This window comes from Macaca nemestrina, chromosome 19 (genome assembly GCF_043159975.1).
Source record: "Macaca nemestrina isolate mMacNem1 chromosome 19, mMacNem.hap1, whole genome shotgun sequence".
Lineage (NCBI taxonomy): Eukaryota > Metazoa > Chordata > Mammalia > Primates > Cercopithecidae > Macaca > Macaca nemestrina.
In genome coordinates this window covers 6,495,562-6,507,876 of record NC_092143.1, presented here as the reverse complement: position 1 = coordinate 6,507,876, position 12,315 = coordinate 6,495,562, and the positions used below count along the sequence as shown (strand labels likewise).

Here is a 12,315-nt window from a genome sequence, read left to right as displayed (position 1 = left end):
ACATGCACATACGTACACGTCACACAAACACTGAAGTTAGAGCCATTCTTGGTTATGGAAATAATACATTTAAAAATTCATTCTTGCAGTTATTTTTCTCAGCTTATGCTTAATGAACTGAATTAGGGTGAAAACAGAGTATGGAAACTCTTTTCATGGTTAGCTTTTGATTTGTGTCCTCTGACAATTATTAGATTTTTTTTTACTAACAAAATGTTTAGCATTCTTCATTTGGTTACTGGTGCTTGGGAGGCACTGGAAGTTAATCAGAAGGCATGAAAAATACAACTTCATTTTGTTTCTGACATCCAAGGGCTTTGCCCAGCTGCAGCTATTTCTGAGAAACAAAGGGCATGAGTACATTATTTGTTCCTTTTGCCAGCCATGCATCTTAATAACAGCAAATACCTATGTACATAATGTACAATTTAATAAGGCTTGTTATTAATGTTATACTCTTCTACATATGAATCAGTACAATTTAGCCACAGAAAACTCAGTATACAAGAGTTTATGTGCTTTATTCTATTTAAATTAGAGCCAGACATGAAGGCTCATGCCTGTAATCTCAGCATTTGGGGAGGCCGAGACAGGGGTATCGCTTAAACACAGAAGTTCGAGACCAGCCTGGGCAACATGGCAAAACACTGCCTCTACAAAAAAACAAACAAACAAACAAAATTAGCTAAGAGTGGTGGTGTGTGCCTGTAGTACCAGCTACTTGGGAGGCTGAGGTGGGAGGATCGCTTAAGCCCAGGAGGTCAAGGCTGCAGTGAGCCATGATCCCACCACTGTGCTCCAGCCTGGGTGACAGAGCAAGACCCTGTTTCATTAAAAAAAAAAAAAAAGTTAGACAGTGACTTTCATTATATTTTGCATTATTATATATTGTTTTACACAAATGCACTAATTCCCATACATTTGTCTTAATTCAGTCAGTTTATTTTTGGTTTACTTCTTTTCTTCACTCATAAGTACATTTTATTTTGGCATATTTTACCTTTTTAGGCATTTAGGTTTATACTTCTTGTGTCTCTTGTGTTGCATGTATTTATGAACTCAGAAAATTTTATTAAAATATAATTTCTTTGTGACAGAGAGTGAATTGAATTTAAAGGGTGGAGAGATTTCCATAATGAGGTGTCTATGATATAAAACGCTGAAGACATTTTTCAAAAAATACCTAAAAATATATTTTTGAAATGGTTGCACTCAGGGATCATTAACTATAATGTAAATAAACTGAAGGGAATCTTAGAGATTATTTTACTTCCCATCCTCATGTTTTATAGCTCAAAAAATTGCCTTTTGAATTTAACAGCCAATAACCTTAATGTCTTTTTTTTTTTTTTTCGGACCAAGTCTCACTCTGTTGCCCAGGCTGGAGTGTAATGGTGCGATCTCAGCTTGCTGCAAGCTCACCTCCCAGGTTCAAGCAATTCTCCGGTCTCAGCCTCCCAAGTAGCTGGGACTAGTGCGAACCACCAAGCCTGGCTAAGTTTTATATTTTTAGTAGAAATGGGGTTTTGTCATATTGGCCAGGGTGGTCTCAAACTCCTGACCTCAAGTGATCCACCCGCCTTGACCTCCCAAAATACTGGGATTACCGATGTGAGCCACCATGCCCAGCCTAATAACCTTAAGGTCTGTCCCTGTTACTCTTAGAAACTGAACCTGAAACCTACTTTCACAGAGGAACTAGAGAAAAACTAAAGTGCACAATTCTTTAATTTCCACTCTTCAACAGGACTTGATGACCAAGCAAACATAGGAGGTGATATTACTGAGCAGAGGGCTCGCTGCCCAGTGCACTGGAAGCTGATACTGGCTTTTATTGTGAGTCGATCAACAAGGAGACCAGGTGTCCAGCTCAAATCTGTCTCCTTCTGCTGACTTTACCACCATATTTTTACTAAAAAGATTTAAAGGTGGATTGCGGGATTAGCAGGCAATTGGTGAAAGGAAAAAAGGAAAAGGAAAGGAAAAAAGGCATGAGCAGCTATTCTTTCATGTTACCTCATAGGTCCCATGTGCAAATTCAGGAGGCGTTCATATGAAATATGCTGTTGAAATTCAGGCTGTGATTTCAGCAAGGTTGTTCTGCAGATAATCTAATTGCTACACTGGTTTTAACTGATTTCAGCCAGTTTTGTTATCTTACAAGCAAAGGAAATTTCAGTGCTGTGTGTGTGTGTGTGTGTGTGTGTGTGTGTGTTATGCAAACTCAAGAAATTCTGTTAGTCATTGGTTTCTTTAACTCTTTGGGACATGGTTTCAGTGAGAGAAAGGGAAGAATTGGGCTTGACTCCTGGCTCCTGACTTTGATGACTGGATGACTATTCACCAAGATAAGAAGAGTCAGGCTTCAGAATGGGGGTTAATACAGATTTTGAGCTAATTTTTGGATATAGTAAATTGAAGGTGGAGATCACCAGGAAACAGGTTTTTATGCAGGCCTTGGAAATCCAGAGAAAAGTATAATGGTGATTTTCTCCAACAGTACTCATCACATTGGGTGTTTGAATGGAGAAAGCAGATGGGTCTCCTGGACTTCTTGGACTGCTTGAAGAGCACTGAAGAGAGACACACATGCCAGCTGATGGAGGCAGCATTAAATGAGCGACCAAACACAGGAGTTTAAAGAAAAAGCAAAGGTGTAGGTGGCTTTGATGAGGTCAAAGAAGTGATATAACAGGAGAGATTCTAGAGATTAATAATTTATGCACAAGATGGTTTAGTGAAGTAAAGATTTCAGAAGGGGAACTCTTCACAGATGACCACGTAACAGATGCGGCCACACTGTGGGCTCCTGAGGCACAGAAGGGGGCCGGGCTGGAGCGAAGTTAAACACTCTTGACTGGTGTATCTTTTTTGATGCTCTGTCATCTCGCTTCCATTCCCACTCTCTTAGTGTATGCTATTATATTATTTTTCTGGACTATTCAATAGTTTCCTAATTTCTTTCTTTTCCTCCAATCCCTCTGTTTTAATTCACCTGTTATTACTGTGGCTAGAGAAACTTCTCGTAAGTGCAAACTTTCTAGTCTCACTCCATTACCTTCAGAATGATTTCACCTGTTTAGCTTCACATCTATGTATTTCAATCAATAAATTACATATTCCATACTCCATCTATTTTCAGCTTCATATTCTTTCGTTCAAAACAACCTTGTCACTGTGGTCATGCTCATGGTGTTGCAATGCCCCTCATTATACACCAAAAGCTAGCTAAGCCACACCCCTCACCATGTCCTTACCCCATGCTATAGCTATGACCCTTACTAATAGTCACGCCCCTTACTATAAGCACGCCCCTCATGCAACTATGCCCCACGCTATAGCCACAGCCCCTCACTAAAGCCTCACCCTTCACTACAGCCACACCCCACATATGGCCACACCCCCTTACTAATGGCCATGCGTGTCACCACACCACATCCCACAATACTGCCACATCCTCTGACTAACAGCCACACTTTTCACCATCAGCCATGGCCTCTTACAGGTTCACACCCCACACTATAGCTAAGACCCTCACCATCAGCCATGTCCCTCATTACAGCCATGCCCCTCACCAGCTACACCTTCTCACTGACAGCCACACCCAGTAATAAGCCTCACCCCTCACCACACTCCTAACCACACCCACAACTCACTATATAGCCACACCCCTCACTAATAGCCATGCCGCTTACCAAACTTTCACTCCTCACTATGGCCGCACCTTTCATGATCACCACACTCCACATTATAGCACACCCCTTACCACGCCACACCCCTCACCAACAACCATGGACCTGTTTGAGCTGTCTCTCAGCACCAGCACTTTCATACTTCCCTGCCTTTGTTTATGCGACTTTCTTCACTAGACATACCCTCCTTCCCCATGCATCCTTCACCCTCTACTAGTCTATGCACCTCGTCTCTAGTATTCCTTCTTGGAAGCCTATTTAAGCTCCCGAAGCTGAGTTAGTCTTCTATTTCTATAGCACTGTTGAGATGTTATCATGACAGCAAACCACATTTAATCAACGTTCTAGTTAGTTTTTTCATTGCTAGACTAGAGGCCCTTCAGAGTGGGAATCATGCTCTTTAATATCACTCTTTCCACTTTCCACAGCACTTAGCATCTGGTGGGTGCTAACTTGGGGGGTGACTTGATCACAGATGACTAGTGAGAGGCATCCTCTATCTCGGTATTCTTTCACAAACTGCACAGTTTCCCTAGCTCCCTAGCGAGCTTTAGGGAATTTTGCTCTGCTTTCTGTCCTTACCATCCTGGGCTCATCACGATGAGGGAGAAGGAGAAGCTGCTACCTGTAAATGTTTCTGTTGCTTCCTCATTCTCTAGAATATGATGCCCTAAGGCATCAAGTCTAAATCAGTCTCATGAGTCCGAGCAAATTTGCTGCCCTCTTTCTTTTCAATGTGACCAATTTTCTAATTCATTTCCCCCAAGTTTCCCTTTGTGTGCTTTTTTCCACTCAAATTATACATATGATACATTCTATTAATATTCTCTGCACCTAGACCTACAGAGCACATATCGCTTCACTGATCATCTGGAAGGAGACGCTGCTAGAAAATAGAGCTCAATTATTTCTAAGGTGAAAGGAATTTCATGATAAGGGATTTTACCTTTAGCAGGGCTCATGCTCACCTTATTTTATTTTCTTGAAAAACTCAAAGTCTGAGTCTCTAAGAATTGTACATTTATGATATCTTTCTGTGCTTTGGGAAAACAGTTCTTATGAGAAAATACAGAGCATTCTTCAAACAGATTAGATTGGCCGGGCGCATGTTGGACCTGATATTTTCTTAATACCTCTAGGAGTTTAAGGCACAAATCTGAGAAATCTTTATTCATCCAGTCAGGCATTCAAACACTATTTACTGAGAGTACAAACTGGGATTAACAAGCATTCCTCACATGCATAACAAATCTATATACTTGGCAGTCACATTTTATATACCATGTGCCTAATATCCTGTTGAGTAGACAAGATTTTAGATGACATATAGTTTAACTTGGAGTGATTATAATGGGAATAAGTAATGTTTGCTACCAAAGACGGCTCACATATATAAGAAGATTTATGATGCCTAGCTTTGTGGTAGATGCTGAGTTTGCTAAAATGACTAAATATATTCTCCCTTGAGGAGCTCAGTACTGGGATAACGCTTTCAGATGGTTGCACATTCTGCCAAATCAAGTCATGAAATCCCTGCTGAGTGTTGCCCATTTGAATTAGGGCCCAGATCCCTTTTCTGCCCCTTTCTGCCCTGCTCTGTGCCTCATGGGCCAACTACCATAGACTCTTTAACATGATCTCCCCTGACTTTAGTTGAAAATGGTCAAGGAGAGGGACTGGCAGAGGACCTAGGCTGGGAGACAGTTCTGGGTGTTTATGACTACATTTCTCCCTGTTGCATTTGTAGTTCTGGTGGTGACACATTCCTCTAAGGTCATAATTCCTGTCAGTGGCCATTTTTCTTAGGCTCCTCATCTCACCAGGCTCCAGAAGACAGACTGTCCCCACGTCTGTCTTCAGTTCCAGGGCTGAAATGGTTTCTCCTGTTGCTGGTGTACTACTGGCCCTTGGGGACTCCCTTAATCTTAACTTTATTCAGTTTAATCCTTTTATGTGCCATTGATTTTGTTCTTGGTGGGACGCTGGGAAAATGAGACATTGGGGGCTAAAATGGGCCTTTCAACTACAGTCATCTAGTTTTATCTCCTGTGTTAGTTTCTTGGAATTATTATAACAAATTTCCCAAATTTGGCTGCTTAAAACAATGACAGTTTATTCTCTCACGGTACTGAAGGCAAGAAGTTAAGTCACCATGGAAGCGGGACCACATTTTCCATGAAGACTCTTGGAAAGCTTCTCCCCTGCTCTTTCTAGCTTCTGGTGACTCCTGGTGTTCCTTGGCTTATGGCCACAACACTCCAGTCTCAGCCTGCGTCTTCATGGAGCCACCTCTGTGTGTCTCTGTGTGTAAATCTTCCTCTCCTTTTATGAAAACATCAGTCATTGGATTTAGGGCCCACCCCACATCGAATATAATTTCATCTTGAGATCCTTAATTACGTTTGCAAAAATGCTATTTCCACATAAAGTCACATTCTGAGGTTCTGAGTGGACTGGAACATTTTTAGGGGGGAGAGGGGGAGCTATTCTATTCACTCACTACTTCACTATTAAAAACATTATCGAATCGCTATTTTAGCAGAAGATAATTTGAATATGTTAATAAAAACAGAGAAATTAGCTGTATAAGGATGATAAGCAATATATTACCAACCCTGTGTTAAGTGGCTAAAATGACAAGTAAGTCCACACTTAACATTATAGGTTGGGTCTTGAAAACTGCAACTTTAAATGAAAGAGCAAACAACAGGTCCTCCAATAACACCATCTCCTTCAACTCATCTTCTTATCACGTTGATAAGAAAAAAATTGGTTTCGGCCGGGCGCGGTGGCTCAAGCCTGTAATCCCAGCACTGTGGGAGGCCGAGATGGGCGGATCACGAGGTCAGGAGATCGAGACCATCCTGGCTAACACGGTGAAACCCCGTCTCTACTAAAAAATACAAAAAACTAGCCGGGCGCGGTGGCGGGCGCCTGTAGTCCCAGCTACTCCGGAGACTGAGGCAGGAGAATGGTGTGAACCCGGGAGGCGGAGCTTGCAGTGAGCTGAGATCCGGCGACTGCACTCCAGCCTGGGCGGCAGAGCGAGACTCCGTCTCAAAAAAAAAAAAATAAAAAAGAAAAAAATTGGTTTCAGTGTATGTCATGTCACTTATAGTTTCAATTTCCAAGAACATATTGATGCCATTAAATGAGGATATTACAAGAACTGATGGTGTGCATTTATATTCAGGACATAAGTTTGTCTAAATATGATGGGGACTCCAAATAATTATTTTGTAAAGAAAGAAAAACGGTTCTTTCCCAGGCTGTTGTGGTTCTGCTCCACGAGGTTGTCAGGAATCAGGGATGCAGGCGTTTTCTACCTCATTGCCCCCCCCCCCAGCCTTTTGCTCTTATTCACATGACTCATGAGGGCTCACCAAACTCCTCCATTCTGACTGTCATGGAGGAGGAAGAGTGCCAACAAGGGCGCACTTCCAAAAATTTGTACTTGTCACTTCTGATTGCATGTAGTTAGACAGAGCTTTATTCTGTGGCCCCATATTGCTGCAAAGGGAGCTGGGAATAGAGGGTTCATTTTGAACAGTCGTATTCAGCTAAAGGTCAGAATGTACTCCCTATTTAATGAAAAACAAAGAACAGGTTTTTGGAATAATAACATTCTATGTTACCCTCTGCAAAACCTGAAGTACCATTTGCTTAAGCTTATCTATCTTACACCTTTGCAAGATCTGCAGAATTTTCTGCAAAACGTTTAATGAACTCCTTACAAGATACTTTTTTTTTTTTTTTTTTTTTTTTTTTTGAGACGGAGTCTCACGCTGTTGCCCAGGCTGGAGTGCAGTGGCGCGATCTCGGCTCACTGCAAGCTCCGCCTCCCGGGTTCCCGCCATTCTCCTGCCTCAGCCTCCTGAGTAGCTGGGACTACAGGCGCCCGCCACCGCGCCCGGCTAATTTTTTGTATTTTTAGTAGAGACGGGGTTTCACCGTGGTCTCGATCTCCTGACCTTGTGATCCGCCCGCCTCGGCCTCCCAAAGTGCTGGGAATACAAGATACTTTTTAAATAGATATTTTCTGTGCTTTCAAAACCTCATCTGAAAAGTAATTAACACTTATTGTATGACTACCATGTGCCAAACATTCATTCAATCACCATATATTTATTGCGTACCTATTATGTATCAGCCTTGAAAATGTTATCAGTGACGAAGACAGCTGAAGTCCTTATCCTTTGGAGGGAAACATATCTCTAATGAGGTGGAAAAATAATCATATTAATTCATTTATTAAGGGTATAAACAAACAAATTAAATCAATTTATATAGTTGTAAACATTAATAAAATAAAATGGAGTATGATACAGAGAATGACTTGGGAGGGAAGAGTTTACTTTAGATAAGAGAAATATGCTACCGTAAAGCTTATTAGCAGTTGTGCAAGAAATACGTTTTTACCTACTTCCATGCTCAAAGTAACAATAGTGTTTCTTATTTTCTCATTTTACAGGTAAAAAATTGCTCAGGGTCATATACCTTGTAAATTTAGCCTCTGAATTTAAAGACTAGTTCTGAACCCAGGGTTCTCTGTCCTCTCCTCTATTCTACATTTCTTCAAATAAGTCTTCTCTAGGGTTATTTCCATTTCACTTTATGAAAGATATAGTTAGGCAATTAACTTTTAAGATGAAGGAAGACACTAATGATTTCATCCAACTCTGTAATTTTCATGCTGCATCAGGTTAAACTTCAAAGGCAGTTTAGAAAACGTAGGAGATACTTAGAGCAAGTGTGAGAGGCCACCGAGGCTCAGTTCGAGGATCACTGGGCATTGTTTGTGGGAAAAAAAAGACCCAAGGGGGCATGAGAGCAGCCTCCAAATATGGAGATTCGATTTGTTCCAAAGACCAATACATTTTTACCTTCCTCTGTATTTCTGTACTTAACTGATGATGAGAGTTTTGAGAACTAAGTCAACCATTCCTTTGTAATACTTGGATTAAGTGCTTCATTTCTAGAGTTATATGTCTCTGAAAGTAGTATGTTGGAATCACATAATATGCTTGTTAAAAATATAGATTCCTGTGCATCTTTCTAGGCTCAGGATATATTTTGGAAAAAAAATAACCCCTAGCAATTCTTTATGCACATTGAATTTTGGAAGCACTATTTTACCAAAGACTATTGAACAGAAATGAGCCAGGTTAGCCTCTATACATGGTAATAAAATGGCCAGAAGATTTAAGATAATCTTGGGCAAGTCCCTCAACTGTGGGTTTCCCCGTATACAAATGAGCACACGAGGAACCATGAGAACCTTGCCGTATATCTATAATTCTAGATACTGACACAGAGTGCAGGCATGGAGTCACATGTGAAAGAAACTGGAAAGTATGAGTTACCACTGGTTATATCTGCAGTGAAATCAGAAAAAGCTACAATGAGGTGTTGGACAGTTATTATTGGTAGATGTATTAGTACTGTTTAACAGCTCTTAAAAATTTAATGAAAGTAAACCACTCTAATGAACACTCTAGTGTTTTTTGTTTATATTTTACTAATTTATCAGTGTGTTATCTTGAAGAAAAATCAGATTAATTAAGCATCACAATGCTACATCATTTCAGAAACTTTAGGATACATTTCCTTTCAAAAAATATTTAAGTCTGTGCCAACAAAACGTTGAGATGTTTCTCATATATTAGGAAAACAAATAAGCAAAGAGAAGGAAGATAGATTGCAACTTGTAATTTAATCTCATGATACTGATGATATCATAAACATCACAATCTACAGATTGAATTACAACTTTGTGATCAATCTCTCTCCCTGTTATCCACCACTGAATAAATGATGATAGTGGAATCTAAATCAGAAAATGCATCCAGCAACAAGATTAACAAATGAATGCAAACTACTCCTGAAACTTCCCTAAACAAGACCACCGCTTACTGGTAAAATAAACAAATTTAGAACTTTTTGTATTAACATTGGAACCAAATCATCATGAAGACAAAGAACTTTAGAACTGGCACGTCTAGACTGACTGGCTTAATGAAATGATGCCTAAACTTAAAACGCTGTGAAGCTCCAAAACTAACACTCAATGCTTTGATTAAAGAGGATTTTGCCATCTGGCATGTTTTGTTGCCACATAGATCTAAGACATTAGAAATCAATGATTCTTTGTTTGGTAGCGTGATTCTAAATAAGATATTATCTTTGAATTATGGTTTACAAGTTATTAAATGTTTTCTTTGCTTTTTGTTGTTTGGTTGGTTGGTTTTTTGAGACAGAGTCTCACTCTGTCGCCCAGGCTGGAGTGCAGTGGCGTGATCTCAGTTCACTGCAAACTTCACCTCCCGGGTTCAAGTGATTCTCCTGCCTCATCCTCGTGAGTAGCTGTGACTATAGGCACGTGCCATCCCAGCTAATTTTTGTATTTTTAGTAGAGACGGGGTTTCACTGTGTTGGCCAGGATGGTCCTGATCTCCTGACCTCGTGATCCACCTACTTTGGCCTTCCGAAGTGCTGGGATTACAGGCGTGAGCCACCGTGCAGCCTATTAAATGTTCTTAAGTGCTTTGGTTTAAAATTGCTCAATAGTGTAAGCAATTAGAAATGTTAGTATGGACACTAACATATTGGAATATTGGACTGAAGAGAGTGAACTTGTGTAAGTACACATAGCTAGACAGAGGGGTATAAGATCCCAATCTAGGACTCAGGTTCCGAAGGTATCTGAGTGCCTTACCTAGTACATCATCCCATATCTTGTAAACACTGTAGAATTATTCTCTGAAAATTGGCTTTGCACTGTATATTTGTAATTATAGATGCATGTGCTTTTAAGAATACAGCAATTTCTCAAAATGAAATATATGTCTTAGTATTTTATAAAGCACTGTTAAAATTGCAATTATACACACTTTTGTAGTCACCCTTAAAATTTTTAATGAGATGAAATCAAATCAATCTTATTGTTAAAAGTAATTACTTATTAAGTAAAAGAAATTCAGAGTTGGAAGAGAATGTAAGAACCACATTTATTATTCATGCCCCAATTCCGTTACTGGCTAGGAAACTATCTGGGGAAAGATACAAATATCTTTGTAGAGGGTTCACCTCCCAGATGCATCTTTTTTTCCATATTAAAAACTGCTACCAAATGAAGTGCGGAGGCTTTTAAAAAATGTACAAGGCACTGTTGACAAAACATTATATAATAATACTCTGGAATATGATATGGAAGGTAAAGGTATTTAATTAAAGGAATGGATAAATCAATGGACCCTGCTGAATGAATATTATAATAATCAAAATTAATAGTTAAAATGTATCTGTATTTCCCATGTGCCAGGCACTATTTGAAACACCTTATATTTTAACTTATTTAATACAACAACCATATGAGATGAGTTCTCATATTATCTCAGGTTACAGAGGAAGAAAATAAGTACAGATAAATTAAATAACTTGCTTATGGTTCACACAGCTAGCCATTTTGGAGCTGTGATTTAAAAGCAGTAAATCTGTCTCTAGAGCCCATGAACCTATTCACCATGAGATTCTGCATCTTACAAGCTGAGATTAATCTGTCTTCTTCCATATGAATTTGTGAATTGAATGTATAAATACCCAGGGCCATGGTAGACATTTTCTGAATATTGCAAAAGATACGCTTTCAGACTTGAATTCTGTCTAATTAGGTCTTTTATTGATTGGTGTTCTCCAGAGAAACAGAACCAACAGGATGGATAGCTATCTATCTATTGACATTTATTGTACTTTAAGGAACTGGCTCATGAGATTGTGAAGGATGGCAAGTTTGAGGTTTGCAGTAGGCCAGAAGGCTAAAAATTCCTTGCTGGAATTTTTATGAAAATTGCATTAAACCTATAGATCACTTTGGTCAAAGCTGACATCTTTACTACTATAAGACATGCAATCTATTAACTTTGTTCATGTCTATTCGTTTAGATCTTTGATTTATTTTCATCAGTGTTTCATAATTTGCAGCATATAGATACTGTATATATTTGTTAAGTGTTATATGAATTACTTGTCATTGAGCAATTTTAAATGTTTTTTCTTAAATTGATTTCTGCATGATCGTTGTTAGCAGGGAAGAATTCAATTGATTTTTGTGTGTTCCTATATCCTGCAACTTGCTGAACTGACTAATTAGATCCAGAAGTTGTTGGACACCTTGAGATTTGCTACATAGACAATCATATAATCCGAAAACAGAAAGTTTTATTTCTTCATTTCCATTCTTTAAGCCTTTTATTTCTTTTTCTTGCTTTATTGCACTAGTTATAACTTCCAGCTATCTTGAATTAGATTGCTGAGAGCAGACATCTTTGCCATGTTCCCAATCTGAGTGGGGGTGACTGAGCATTTAGTACAATGTTCACTGTAGGATTTCTGCATATGATTTCTATCAAGTTGCACAAATTTCCTTCTACTCCTATTTTTTTCTGAGAGTTTGCACATAAATAGGTATTGTATTTTGTCAAATGACTTCCTGTGTTAATTAATTTGATCATATGATTATTGTTGATATGGTAGATTATGTTAGTTGATTTTTGAATTTTAAACCAACATTGCATGACTAATAAGTTCCACGTGGTTATTGTGTATATTTTATTTTTTGTCATGT

General features: G+C 39.1%; 1 long non-coding RNA gene across 2 annotated transcripts in view; it reads right to left on the bottom strand.

Annotated features, from left to right (window-relative positions):
* LOC105489339 (uncharacterized) overlaps positions 1 to 12,315 on the bottom strand; it is a 273,282-nt gene that overhangs the window by 38,130 nt on the left and 222,837 nt on the right. The gene's annotated exons all lie outside the window — the stretch shown is intronic.